The following is a 15,284-nucleotide window of genomic DNA, read 5'->3' on the forward strand; positions in this document are numbered from 1 at the left end:
TTATCAGTAACTAGTAACTTTATATCCATCCTGAAAGTATGGCCAGAAATGAGTAACATTTAAATATACCCAATTAAGAATGCAATAATTAAGGCTTTATGGTAAACTGCTTGGCAGTTTATTGGGAGGTGAGTCTCTTGAATTAATTTCCCTTTAGAATCAGAAAAAAAGAGTTTGAATAATTTGGCTAAAATACACACTAAAACCTAAATTCAAATAAGAGAAAGAAACGGCAATTAAATGAAATATTTTATGCAACATAATGATCTGAAACCTAGTTGCTGGTAATAAGAGCATAACATTCCATTTTCTTATTTTTAAATACACAACAGAGTTGTAGACTGTGGGCTTAAGTAAATTACTGCAGGGAAGGAAAAGTAACATTCCCTCTACATTTCTGAGTTCTTAGCTGAGACCCCATTAGTAATAGACAGATCAACAAGAAAAAAAAAAAAACAGTTATTAACATACATACCTCATGTGTACATGGGAAAAACCCAGGGAGAAAATGAGTAACTCTCTGAGGTGACTTAAAATTCAGGCTTAAATATCACCTTAATAAGAAAAGAAAAAGGGGGGAGTAGACTTTTTAGAGAGCATAAATGATTTATAGGAAATATGAATGGTTGCTTAGAAGAATAGATGGGAAATCTGATATTTTGTGAGAAAGCTGGTTTGGCAGTGGTATGGACTTCTCACGTGAAGAGACCCCTCCCTGGGGGGAGATCATTAAGTCCCCCTTTGGGGGATCTGTCTTAAGGCAAAGGAGGAGAGTCAGAGAAAGCCCTTCCCTGCACTCGCTGTTTTTCAAGTGCCTACAGCTCAAAATAATCAATATACTAAAAGTGACATATTTTGAAATAGCATATTCTGCTACCCTTCATTATCAAGAATCATAAGCAAAATAGTTATTTAAATAAGTGCCTTCCAGGTGTTTGAAGTCTTTAACAGGGAGGGGTTTTTTTCTCATACATTTTTATTTATTTATTTATTTATTTTTTAAAGATTTTATTTACTTGACAGAGAGAGAGGGAGACACAGCGAGAGAGGGAACACAAGCAGGGGGAGTGGGAGAGGGAGAAGCGGGCTTCCCGCCGAGCAGGGAGCCCGATGCGGGGCTCGATCCCAGGACCCCGGGATCATGACCTGAGCCGAAGGCAGACGCTTAACGACTGAGCCCCCCAGGCGCCCCTCCTCATACACTTTTAAAAATCTGTTAAATACTAAAAATTTCCACCTTCCAGCATCTGTATATTTTTCTCCCTTACAAGACACTTTTAGTTAAGCAACCATAACTTCGGTCAGGCCTTCGTTTAAAACATATTGAAGTCTGAATGGACATATTCCAAATAGAAAGCTGATCAAACCTGAAGCAAAGAAGCAGAAGGAAAATCTCTATGGATGGCCTCTCCATTCTGTGCCCTGAACAAGACAATGTAGCTAGATTTCCACCGAGATCCTCTTCGGAATTTGAGCTCCCAGTATAAATCTTTTTCCCTCTCTACAGATTGGGAAGACTCCCACCCCCCCCCCACAACCCCCCCCCACAACCCCACCCCCAAATGAGAGGGCGCTATCTTCCTCCCCGTCCTAGGACTCCAGAGTTAGCTCAGACTTGGCCGGGAAAGCCAAGGAATGAAACCAAGAGCTGCCTGAGAAAAAACAAGCTGTGACCGCCCTCTGCTGGGAAGGCCTGGATGACCAGCCTCTCTGAGTCTGGTACCACCCAGATGCCGGTTCCCCTCCACTCTCCCTCAGCCAATTAAACCCATAAATACCTTCTCTAGGCTGGTTGCTATCATCTCTACTCTCCCTGTTCCAACCAGCCACCATGCTGGTTCTCTGTTCTCCCAAGATCTGTACTGCGGCGTCTTCGGCAGAGCTAAGGAAACCTTGGCACTCCTGCTTTCCCCAGTTACTAATCATGGAACTGTTCTGCCAGAAGCCCGCTCCGTCTCTCCCTCCCCCGCTTCCATCCAAAACAACAAAATACTTCCTCTTTACAGCTGAGATGAGTGGAATGGGCTACCAGCATATCTGACTGCTGTACAATTCACTAATTGCTCTATACCTTTGCTGAGTTACTTTCTTGTAACAGACAGCTATGGGCTATGGATATTAAAAAGGGTTAGAAGAAACAGTTCAAGACTGAAAAAAAAAAAAAAACAGCCCTGAGTTGGAAAGAGAGCTGAGTTCTGATACTAGCTTTATCACTGCCCTATTTATCCATGTCTGAATGGAAACTATATCACTATTCCTAATTTAAGGTCCTTAGACCCCTAGATTCTAGAATGTAACAAAAAGATTAATGAACTCCAAGGGCCTATGCATGAATGGCAATGCATATGCTAACTAAAACATTGTAATTCTGAAGACCTTAACTGTAATTATCTAATTTTTAGTAAAAAAAACTATATACTTAAAATAATTTTATCCTAGATTAATATGTTTGGTTATTTTTGTTTTAATTTGTGAATTATTTAAATAATTCAAAAATCTTGGAACCTCATCTCTCTGTGGATTTAAATGACTGTACGTTATCGTTGAAGCCAAAAATTAGTCACCCTTATCTGTATAGCTTTCAGCTACCTCCTTCATCATCTCTCCCAGAGTTACTTCTGAGAATACCTGGGGAGTTCCACAAATGCCCGCAAACTGGTGAAACCCTATTCTTGTCCTCCTGTCAACGAGACGGTGTTTGCTGTCTGCAAATCTGTCTGATATTGCAAATACCACCACCCTGGTTACAGACACTTTCTAGGGCTGTCTGCCAAGCTCGTGAGGTCGTCTCCTTGAATTGCTGACAAGCTCATATACCTTATAGATTTTACTTCACTTAGGCTAAGCCAGATTCAGCACAGAAGGAGGGGGGATGGCTTCTCTGAATAAAGCTCAGATGGACCTATGGACCCCGGCCAAGCTGAGAGCTAGAGAAGAGTCCCCGTGCTTTCTGTAGCCTCTGAGGCCCTACCTCACCCCCTCTCCATTTTCTGGAGAGGAGAAAGGGGAAAAAAATCATTCTTCTCTCTAGATTTCGTTCATCCACACAAATTAGTTAATTCACTGGCACATCAGATCTCTTGGTGAACAGACTTACTGAATGGAGTCAGCGGAGGAAGAAGTAATAAACGAAAATCTTGGTGGTGATAAAATTTGAGAATTCTGAACTGGATAATACTTAAGCCCCCTTTCAGGACCTTCTTGATGGTATGGTCCTCCTGGCATTAACTTGTCCTCACCAGGAAGTGGGAGTTTTCCTGATCCGGCTTTCCTGAAATACTTCTTCCCTATCACCATTCCTACCACTACCACCTCCCACCATCCAAAACTTGTTTTCAGTTCTTCCCTCTCTTGTCCTAACAAGCATTACATATCTTCTCTGTGAAGTACAGTCTTTATTGTCTACACTGTTTCTGGTTTTCCTGCTCTCCAATATCACCAAAGAGCAATTTGAGAGCTTGATATTGCTGGTAAGCTTCTTTAATATTATAAAAAAGATGATAATATCCACAAATTTACTGAGTGCTTATATTAGATGTTGAGAGATACCCTCTTATTTTATGTCATACTGTGATGAACACATCCCTACCCTCATTAGAGGATAAAGAAAATGGAGTGATTTGTTCATAGCTAATAAAATGGCAGAGCAAGGATTCAAAACCAAATCCAACTACAGAACTATACTCTGAAATCTCTCCTCGGAAAAAGCTGAGAAGAAAGAAACAAAAAGAGGCCTCAGCAACCAAAATATATTTCACATAATCTAGGCACTAAGGTGTATTAGTCTATCTCCAAAGGAATCCCCCAGGCTCTTAATCAGAGCCTAACTATTGAACCTAACTCTAGATTATCTGTTTTTTAAATCTCTGTCAGAGAGGAAACAGCACTCTGAAAGCAGTGAGAGGACTGCAAGTTGCAATTATCAGATTCAGAGAAAAAAAGAGACGAGAAAACCATAAAAATGAGTCTCGCAAACTGAAAAATTCCCAGGAGGATAGGACTATTTAGAGGCAAATAGCTCTATATTCTAATAAAAAATTGGCACGGTAGTTGATGTTCATAAATTCTGGGGGCATCTGGGGGCAACTTTTGTCACTTATAATAACTGTCAAATCTTCCAAAAGACAAGAATCAGCTGCTACATGTTCTCATTTATAGTCTTTTTTTTTTTTTTTTTTTTTTTTTTTTACTTAAAAATAACTTTCGGCGGCCTGGCTGGCTCAGTCGGTAGTTCACGCAACTCTTGATCTCAGGGTCATGAGTTCAGACCCCACATTGGACATGGAGCCTACTTAAAAAAAAAAAAAAAGAAAGAAAGAAAAGAAAAAGAAGAAAGCCTTTCTGTGTTAAGTATTCTAGTACCACTGTTGGAAAACAATTGGTTGTACCCAACATGACAATTGAATTTATAAGAACATTCAAGATTCTATTAATGAAGACTATATACAACATAAATCCATTTTTTAAAACTTAAGAGGAAGCCAAACGACGTTTTGTTTAGGATGACATGATAAAACAATTTTTTCAATGCAATACATTATAAAAACAATTTTTTAGATGTAAGGGAATAAGAACACTAAAATTTGAGATAGGGCTTTCTTCCAGGAAGAGACAGGGAGGTGAAAGAAGGAAATAACCCAATTTTAAAATGGACAAAGGATTTGAATAGACACAAAACCAAGGACGCTACACCAGTAAACTGTACCGAGAAGCCAACAGGAACATGAGAGGATGTTCAACATCATTGTTCATTAGAGAAGTGCCTATCAAAACCATAGAGGTACCATTTCTCACCCACTCGGATGAGTATACCAAAAAAACAAACAATAAGAAGGATTGCCAGAGATGTGCAGAAACTGGAATTCTCATACGTTCCCGGTAAGAACGTAGAATGAAGTAAGCCACTTTGGAAAACAGTTTGGCAGTTTCCTAAAAAAGTTAGACTTACCATTTAACCTAGCAAGTCCACTCTTAGGTGCCTACCCAAGAGAAATAAAAACATGTGTCCACACAGAAAACGTGTGCACAAATATTCACAAGAGCATGATGCACGATAGTGAAAAAATGGACATAGCTCAAATGTCCATCAGGTGGTAAATAGATAAAAGGTAGTAAATCCATAGAATGGAAAACTATTCAGCAATAAAAAGGAATGAGGCTCTGATGTGTGCTGCAACATGCCCAAAACCCAAAACGCTCCGTGACAGATGCCAGACACAAAAGAACATCAATATGCATGATTCTATTTGTGTGAAATGTCCTAGAAAGGCAAACATATATAGAAAGTAAACTAGTGGTTTGCTAAGGGTTGGGGGTGGAGATAAAGGAGTGGCTGAATGGGAACAAAGTTTTTTCTTAGAGCGATGGAAATGTTCGAAATTTAGATTCTGGAGGATGATTGTACAACACTGTAAACAAACTAGTATTCATTGCATTATCTCCTTAAAATGGGTGACTTCTCTGATATGTAAATTATATCTCAATAAAACTCTTTTTAAAAGAGTAACAGATTTGAACTTTCTCCTCTTTAACATTCTAATAGGCTCCCCACGTTATTCAAAGTCCTCATGAAATTTTTCCTAATTGAAGCAACACATGACTATGCTGTTCATGTCCTTGTAGTTTGCATAACTGACAGGTGGAAAAGAGAGGCTTAATTACCCACAAATTACTCTCATTATCATTCCTTCCAATTTAAACAACCATAGTGTGGTTATGAGTAATGTCACTAAAAATGTGCCCATTTGCAATTTCACCAACAACAGGAAATAGTAATGTCTGGTGACCTTTGAGTCATTGTCCATGATAACGGGGGTACACCTAGCTTGCAGCCTGGCCTCTGCATTGGATCATGCCAGAATATGTCACACGTTTTAAAGTCAAAGAAGGGAAGTTGACAGTAACCCTTTTATTTAAAAAATAAACTTTTCTTGATTCACCTTTACAGTTATATAAACCGATGATCCATCTCCAGGGCAAGGTGGAAAAGTAGCTAAACATGGCTGAAATGCATCAAATCCAGTAAGAAAAAAGGAAGTTAAATTGGAGACATATTTGCTATTTCTCTGAGAAAGTACTCTTTGGGTTCTTCACATAGAACTTGGCAAAGTTAAGAGTTCCTATCATTTATATTTTCCCAGAGACTTGGGTGAATGTTTCTGTCATAATTGTTTTCAATGGAGACATACTCTTGAAATTTATGTCTAGGGTATTACCACTCTATGGGGATCTTAGTTGTTGTTTTGCTAATATGGCTGTTTTGAAAGCCTTTTCATAGACCTACGATGGGGCGCCTGGGTGGCTCAGTCATTAAGCGTCTGCCTTCAGCTCAGGTCATGATCCCAGGGACCTGGGATCCAGCCCCGCATCGGGCTCCCCGCTAGGCAGGAAGCCTGCTTCTCCCTCTCCCACTCCCCCTGCTTGTGTTCCCTCTCTCGCTGTGTCTCTCTCTGTCAAATAAATAAAATCTTTAAAAAAAAAAAAAAGGCCTTCGATGAACTTAATAGCTTTGTTTATCCTTTTTTGTAGAGCAGGTTCCTTCTACCCTGCAAAATGAGAGTTATTTGGGGAAACACAGCTTAGACCGGCATATTTTCCTCAGATCTGTGATATGTTGCCGTGAAGCCAGAGATGTCAGACCAAGACAGGGAAGCCGTTGAGATGCATTACCACGGAAATGTGCACAGCCGAATTTTGCATTACTGGAAAGTACAGCAGTACAACAAGGGAATAACACAAATTATGTTCTTCTTCATCACTTTATGTTCAGCCAGACAGAGCTGACTGACAGGAAGGAAAACAGCAATGGGGAATTCTCCACTTGCTAGAACAGTAATTTGGATTTAATAAATGTTATTGATCATCTTAGAAGAAGTACCCTGGACTGTTTTGGTTTTCATTGTTCAGGGACATCTCCTTTCCTGGAATATTTTCCTCTTCCATCTTCTCCTGATCAAATTCTATTCCTCGGAGCCTGGAACAGACAGGGGACATTAGTGGGGAAAATCTGAATAAAAGATGTAGTTTAGTAAATAGCTTTGTACCGATATTAATTTACTAGTTTTGATCCTTGTGCCAAGGGTGTGTAAGATGTTAACGTGGGGGAAATTGGGTAAAGGGTACCAGGGAGCTCTCCTGCTATCTTTGCAACTCTTCCATAAATCCAAATATATTTCATAATAAAACCAACTAAAGGAAAAAAAACTTCAGGAGCGCTACTAAACTTAGCACAACCACAACAAATTTCTACTCCTCACGTAGGAGCTGGATCAGATCTCTTCCCCATTATGTCTGCTTTGTTCGCCTCCCTGCCCCCGGTAGTGAGGGGTAAAACCCAACATTGTGTACTCTCGTGGCCTTCTGTTTCCTTACAGCACATATCATGTTCTAACTTTTATCACTGCTGCACATGCTTAATGTCCACTATTACGAAGGCAGAATGGGTTAGGGCAACAACAACAAAAAAGAGAGAGAGAGAGAGAAATTTAAAGCCTAGTTCTACCAAATTGGGGCAAATGCCTTAATCTCCCGAGCCTTAGCTTCTTCATCGAGAAAAGCAAAAATAATTGTTAGCCATAGTTCAGATGCAATATATGCATAAAGATCTTTGGACAAAGCCTATCACATAGTAGATGCTCAAACTATTTATGTTATCGCTCCCATTACCATTATTACTAGACTAAGTTTCTTGGTGTCAGGGACTTTCTTGATCAAGTTCACAGAAACTTGAAATGCAGATGTTCAGAAATGGGTTAGTGAATTGAAATGGTTTCAGAATGTGTTTCTACAGGTTGATAAGCTTGTCATTCTGATTTTATTCAGTATTCTGCTCTAAATCGTTATCGTCTGCTTTATGGTGTTTTCAATTTCAAAAAGTACACATTCGTGTTCTATTATACCTAGCCCAACCCACTGAAGTTTCTCATCAAACTACAGTAAGTAGGAGAAAAGCGTTTTGGGTTTTTTTTTCTCTACAGATTTATTGAGTAAACCCTGTTTCCCTTTTCTATTTCTGTCTTTGAAGCAACTTTACCTCCCACTGCCCACCCACTAGCTTGTGTCACATCCTTGGGCCTGTCAGTACCTCTTTGAGGGGACCCTACTCAAAATCTGCCATGCCTGCATTGGTTTGTTAAGACTTTCATTCCTAATCATAAAGCAAACCGTGTATTCTAACCCTACTGATGCCTATGTGCTTTGGGACTTAACAAAAAAATGGATAGTGTTGGAGTGAAATAGGATGAGATTTTTCCTTTTTATATGACTATTATTCTGAAAATGTTTGCTAACATTAGTTGTTTCTCATTCATCCATTCATAGTGTTTGATTGTTTAGCACCTACCAGCCATTAAGCTAACTACTGAAAATACAAATTTGGAAAAAAAAAAACGCAGTTCCTACCCTAGAGGAGCTCATATCCTCTAGGGAGACAAACTTGTAAACAGCTCGTTATAATGCATTGTGAAGCGTGCAATAATAGAGATATTACAGCACGTTACGGGATCATAAAAGAGCATTTCAATCTGGGGAGAACAGGAGCATCATGACTCTAAAGCAGTATTCTCAGCCTTAGCTGCCACAGAAATCACCTGGGGAACTTTAAAAAATACTCACTTCTGGGAGCCATCACATAAATTCTACTGTAATTGGCCTGGGGTATTGCCTAGGCATTAGGATTTTTTTCAAACGCCACCGTTCTAAAGAATAAGCAGGGATTAGCCAGGCTGAAAACAAAGAAGGTGGGGACGGGCATGGAGAGAAAGTACGTCAGGCAGAGAACAGCTTGGGCAAAGGCACTGAGGCAAGAAAGAGTTTGGTATGTGATGCCCAAGACACAGGTTTCGGTTTTGCGAGAGGGCAGCGTCGTAAGCATGCTGTGTTCTGAGCGCAGTGGTGGGAAATGAGGCCAGCGAGGAGAGCAAGGAGGCCATGCGCCGCTGTCAGGATAGCAGATTTGGGGCAAAGATATAACGTGGTCAGATTTACATCATAGATAGCTTTCTCCGCTGACAGAGTAGAGGGGGAGTTTTAAATGGGACTGGAAGCAGGGAGATGAATCAGAAGATCCAAATGAGACATGATCAAGGCCACCATCTTGAAATATTAGGAAGAGATTCCTAAAAACTGCTAAGGAAGTTGTATTAGCCATCCTTGGTACTGTTTGGATGTGGCAAGAGAGTTAGAAGGAGAAATGTGGGGAACAGGTGGATGGAGATTAATACCTACTGAGACTGAGACGGTAGTAATGGCCGTAGGTTTAGGAGGAAATATGATATGCTCAGTTTGGAATACAGTGCATTTGAGATGCCTGTGGAGTGTTCAGGTGGAGACATTGTACCAGGCCACCTGGTCCAGGTTTAAGGATGGATGAGAATATTGACTTGGACACATTCAAGGCTGCTATTGCTTTGGCTTGCTCTGGAAATAGCAAATAAGCAATGAAAAAATAAGGATGAAAATGGCTGATACAGTTCCTCATTGTCTCCTTTTCGCCTCAAGGAGATTCACACAAATGCAGAATCTTAGCAATCCATACGGACGCTTTGTCCACAAGGACAAAAGAATTCTAGGTCTCTGGGCTTACTGACATTTTTACTCCCAGCCGTGTGTCAGTGCCCAGCAACTTATGGTAACCTTTGAAGCTGTAATTCCGCTATTCTACAACCACATTGCACAGTGGTAGCACTGCAGAAAATGCCTTATCTCCCCAAGTCCATTTGGTCACATACAACACTTAGGTTCCTTTTGTTGTATCTCAATAGCCAACAATATTTGGTGGTAGGTGGATAAGGCCTAAGTCTCCCCACTGCTTCAACACCAGATCATAAGGAAAGCAAGTCTCAGACCAAATTCTGCTGTAAATGCAGGCATTAGTGATAGGCCATCAATTCTCATAATGGCTCTAAAACTTCGGGGACTGAAAACACAATCTCACTATTAATCTCTCACTCTTCTGAGGTATGACAAATCTCAGCTGGGTGGTTTTTCCTTCGAGCCTCTCAGGAGTTCTGTCTCCTGGGTTCTGGAGACAGATGGATTGAACATCCAAGGTGGCTCTTCACATGGCTGGTTTTGATGCTGGCTTTGGGTGGTAGCCCAGCCAGGGCCAGAACACCTGTGCATATCTTGTTTATGTGGTGTGGGCTGCCCACAGCCTGGAGTCTGAGAGTAGGGCAACTAAGGGCTATACCCATGCAACACAGTCACTTCTGCCATATTCTATCACCAGTGCTGCCACAGGGCCTATCCATATTCAACAGGGTGAAGAAATAAGCTCCTGTAACTCAATGAGGAAGTGACAAGGTCACATTACAGATTATGTAGTCATCCATGGAAAATATAACTTACCACTAATTAGCAAACCAGCACAACAGAGATATGCACCCTGTTCTTTAAGAATGATGCAGTCTCAGCTCTATGTCCTTTTTATTGCTCCAAAAATACTTTTCATGAAAAGCTTCACCTGAGGAAAGGGTAATACCATTCCAGAGATGGGATTTGACTAATTATTATTTTTTTAATATATGGTGTCAAAGAATCGGGACTATCTGAGGTCCATGGGCCACTTTAGAGTTTTAACTGAGAACACATCCCAAAAGTTACAGTTTATAGGGCTCATTAAACTTAGATGCTCTGTTTATGAAAGTTTGTTGAAGATCTTTAAGATATTCAGCACGTATATACTTTCACAGTTTCTATGAGACAGTATCTTATTTTCTTTTTTTAATTAATTTTATTATGTTATGTTAATCACCATACATTACATCATTGGTGTTTGATGTAGTGTTCCATGATTCATTGTTTGCATATAACATCCAGTGCTCCATGCAATACAGGCCCTCCTTAATACCCATCACCGGGCTAATCCATATGAGACGGTATTTTAAAGTAATATACCAACATCATCATAAGGCACTAGGAATTTGCCAAATACGTCTACATATGGGTTTCTGAGAGTAAGTTTGTTCTTCAGCTAGCACAGATGCCCAAGAGACCACTGGAAATGAAAGTCTGAACCTTTGCAGAGACCTCAGGTTTGGATATTTTAATTTAAAAGTCATTAGATGTACATTTTTAAGCCACTTTTACCTGTTTCAAAAAAAATGAGAATGGATAAAATCACTCAGAAGGAGCGAGTACAGTGAGGAAAGCTGTGATTCTTGATCAATTCCTGGGATTCACCAACATGTTAGGGGTCCCCAGAGAAAGACAAACCAGCAAAAGGGTCGAAGAAAAATTATGGATGTAAGTAGAAACGGTAGAGGCGATTCCCAGAAAAAGTGCTAGTCAACAATTTCCAGTGCAGTGAAATAGTCTAGTCAAATCAGAACTAAAATGTTTTCACTGCCATTGGCAACTGGAAGTCACAAGTGAGCTTAGCAGCTGCACTTTCAATCAGTTGTGGTCCGAGGACAGCTGGTATTAAGGGGTGGATGTGAACGTAAGCAAGTGAGGACTGATTCTTTGAGGATGTTTGGATATGAGAAGAGAAGTGGGCAGTGCTCAAAAGGACATGGAGTTGGAGGGCAATTTTTAGATAGAGTGAGACTAAGGTGGGTTTCTAGGATGAATAAAGAAGAGAGAAGTGTTGAAGATGCTGCAAAAAGAAAACTCATTCCTGATCAAGGTTTCATGGGAGGAAAAAAATAAGATAAAAGTCAGGGTTACTGCATTTCCTTAAACCTAGAGAAAGGAAAGCAGGATGGATGTAGATGCAACTAAGGGGGGCAAGACACACAATGAAGTTATAAATTTGTGCTTTGTTCTTATTGGATTTTTCTCCTTTCCAAAGAGGTGACCTCTTTTTTTTCCCCCTTTTAAACATAATGTGTTTTGTTCCTGAAATAAAAGTCTCATACTTTAAAATCTGATATATCCTTATTAAGGAAGTGATGCAATAACGGTGAACCATATTGAAATACAAATGTGTAGCCTCGCGATGAATTTTCACGAAAGAATTGAGAACAATGTATTTTTCTCATAAGTAAAACTTTTACAATAATTTAAAAAATAATTCATATAAATGAATGGCTTGGATTAGAGTGTGGGCTGAATTGTGATAACAAAGAGGTCCTAAAGTGGAGCAGCTCAAACCAGACAGCACATTAATTCTCTTTCTTTCTGGGGGCAGGGAAATCTAATTAACATGCAATATTGTAGTAGTTTCAGGTACACAACATAATGATTCGATATTTGTATTTGTAAAGTGATCACCACAATAACTCTGGTTTATATCCATCACCACACAGTTACACTTTTTTTTTCCTTGTGAAGGGAACTTTTAAGGTCTACTGTCTTAGCAACTTTCAAATATCCTCTACAGTCTTACTAACTACACCACCTTATATGTTGCATCCCCATGTCTTATTTATTTTACAACTAAAAATTTGTACATTTTGCTCCCCTTGACCATTCTGCCTCACCCTACCTCTGCCTCCGGCAATACCAATCTGTTCTGTGTATCTACGGGTTCAGTTTCTTTGGTGGGTTGCTGGGGGGTTTGATTCCACAGAACAAGTGAGAGCACCTGGTATTTGTCATTCTCTGTCTGATTTTTTTCATTTAGCATAACACCCTCAAGGACTATCCATATTGTACAAATAGAAAGATTCCTTCTTTTTTATGGCTGTATATTGTATATATGTACCGCTTTTTCTTTACCATTCATTCATCGATGGATACTTTAGTTGCTTCTATATCTTGGCTACTGTAAATAATGTGACAGTGAACATGGGGGTGCCTATATCTTTTTGAAGTAGTGATTTTGTTTTCTTCAGATAAATATCCAGAAGTGGAATGGTTGATCATATGGTGGTTCTATTTTTAATTTTTCGAGGAACCTCTACACTGTTTTCAATAGTGGCTTCACCACTTAACATTCCCCCAGTGGTGCACAAAGGTTCCCTGTGCGACATTCCTGCCAACATTTGTTATTTCTTATCTTTTTAATAATAGCCATTCTAACAGGTGTGAGGTTATCCCACTGTGGTTTGATTTGCATTTCCCTGATGATTAGTACTGTCGAGCACATTTTCATGTACCTATTAGCCATCCGTATGCCTTCTTTGGAAAAACGTTTATTCAGATCCTCTGTCCATTTGTTAATTGGATTGATGGGTTCCTCTGCTATTGAGTTGTAGGAGTTCTTTACCTACATATTTTGGATATTAGCCCCTTCTCAGATATATGACTTACAGATGTTTTCTTTCATCCAGTAGGTTGTCTTTTTTTTTTTTTTTTAATTTCTACATTTATTGGTTGAGCTGAGGATTGAATTCTCGGCAAAGCAGGGGGAAAAAACACCAAAATGCAAGTCATTCTTTTTTATTTTTCTAAATTCCAGTATAGTTAACATACAGTATTATATTAGTTTCAGGTGTACAATATAGTGATTCAACAATTCTATACACCACTCAGTGCTCATCACAATAAGTACTTTTAATCCCCTTCACCTAGTTCACCCATCCCCCATCCACCTTTTCTGATAACCACCAGTGTGTTTAGTTAACAGTCTGTTTTTTTTGGTTTGTCTATTTTTTTCTTTGCTTGTTTCTTAAATTCCACATATAAGTAAAATTATATCGTATTTGTCTTTCTCTGAGTGACATATCTCACTTAGCATTACAACCTCTAGATCCAACCATGTCATTGCAAATGGCAAGATTTCATTTTTTATGGCTAATGTTCCATTGTATATATATATATATACACCACATCTTCTTTATCCATTCATCTTCTGATGGACACTTGGACTGCTTCTGTGTCGTGGCTATTATAAATAACGCTACAAGAAACATAGGAGTGTCTATATATTTTTGAAGTATTGGTTTTGTTTTCTTCAGATAAATACCCAGAAGTAGAACTGCTAAATCATATGGTTGTTCTATTTTTAATTTTTTGAAGACACTCCATACTGTTTTCCACAGTGGCTGTAGCAGTTTGCATTCCCACCAATAGTGCATTAGGTTCCTTTTTCTCCACATCCACATCAACACCTGTTGTTTCTTGTGTCATTGGTTTTAGTCATTCTGACAGGTGTGAAGTGATATCTCATTGTGGTTTTGATTTGCATCTCCCTGACGATGAGTGATATTGAGCAACTTTTCATGTGTCTGTTGGCCATCTATATGTCTTTTTTGGAGAAATGACTGTTCATGTCTTCTGCCCATTTTTAATTGGATTATTTGGGTTTTTGTGTGTTGAGTTGTATACATTCTTTATATATTTTGGATGCTAACCCTTTATCAGATATATCATTTATAAATATCTTCTCCTACTCAGTAGGTTATCTGTTAGAATTGTTGGTTGCTTCCTGCGCTGTGCAGAAGCTTTTTATTTTGATGTAGTCCCAATAGTTTATTTTTGCTTTTGTTTTCCATGCCTCAGGAGACATATCTAGAAAAATGTTGCTATGGCCAACATCAGAGAAATTACTGACTGTGCTCTTTTCTAGGATTTATATGGTTTAGGGTCTCACATTTAGATATTTAATCTATTTTGAGAAGTAAGTAGTCCAGTTTCATTCTTTTGCATGTGACTGTCCAGTTTTCCCAACACCATTTCTTAAAGAGACCGTCTTTTCCCATTGCATATTCTTGCCTCCTTTGTTGAAAATTAATTGACCATATAAATGTGTTTATTTCTGATGTTTTTTTGTTGTTTGTTTTGTTTAAGTGGAAGAGCAGTGTTTCAGTCAGTGTCATCACAGTCCAATATGGTAGAGACAACTGTCCCTCAAAGGCGTCTTCCAAAAGTGACCCATGGACATGGAACGCTTCTGTCTTGTACCTCTGCCATCCTGGGGATCTTTATATCCAATTAATGGGGGGGGAGTGTACAGAACCCACACCTACCTTTAACTGTCTCAAATGGGAGGTGACACATTATATCCACTCATATTTTTGTTGACAAGGACTCAGTTTCAATGTAAATACAAGGGAAACATAACTTTCTTTGTCCCAAGAAAGAGGAAATTGTGTGGCAAACATATATTAACTCAGCTACAACAGTAGGAGTGAGGATATAAAGATTTCAAAGGTGAAGCAAGTCCACACAATGAAAAGTTACCCTGGAATGCTTTGAGGTTATTAAAAGAATAATTCTTGAAGAATTAAGGGCTAAATGGTTGGATGGATAGTTGTAGGGGATGCTGTAGTGTACCACCCAGATTCCCCTAGCTGCTGAAAGATAACCCTCAGCTGTAGACTCTCTTTGGAATTTCCTTGGCTAGAGAGAGTCAGCCCTCCCAAGGCTGTGTTGTTCTCTTGGGGAATCTCATTACCTGG

This window comes from Eumetopias jubatus, unplaced genomic scaffold (assembly GCF_037043125.1).
Source record: "Eumetopias jubatus isolate StellerSeaLion01/CBP00866 unplaced genomic scaffold, mEumJub1_p1.0 scaffold_2, whole genome shotgun sequence".
Lineage (NCBI taxonomy): Eukaryota > Metazoa > Chordata > Mammalia > Carnivora > Otariidae > Eumetopias > Eumetopias jubatus.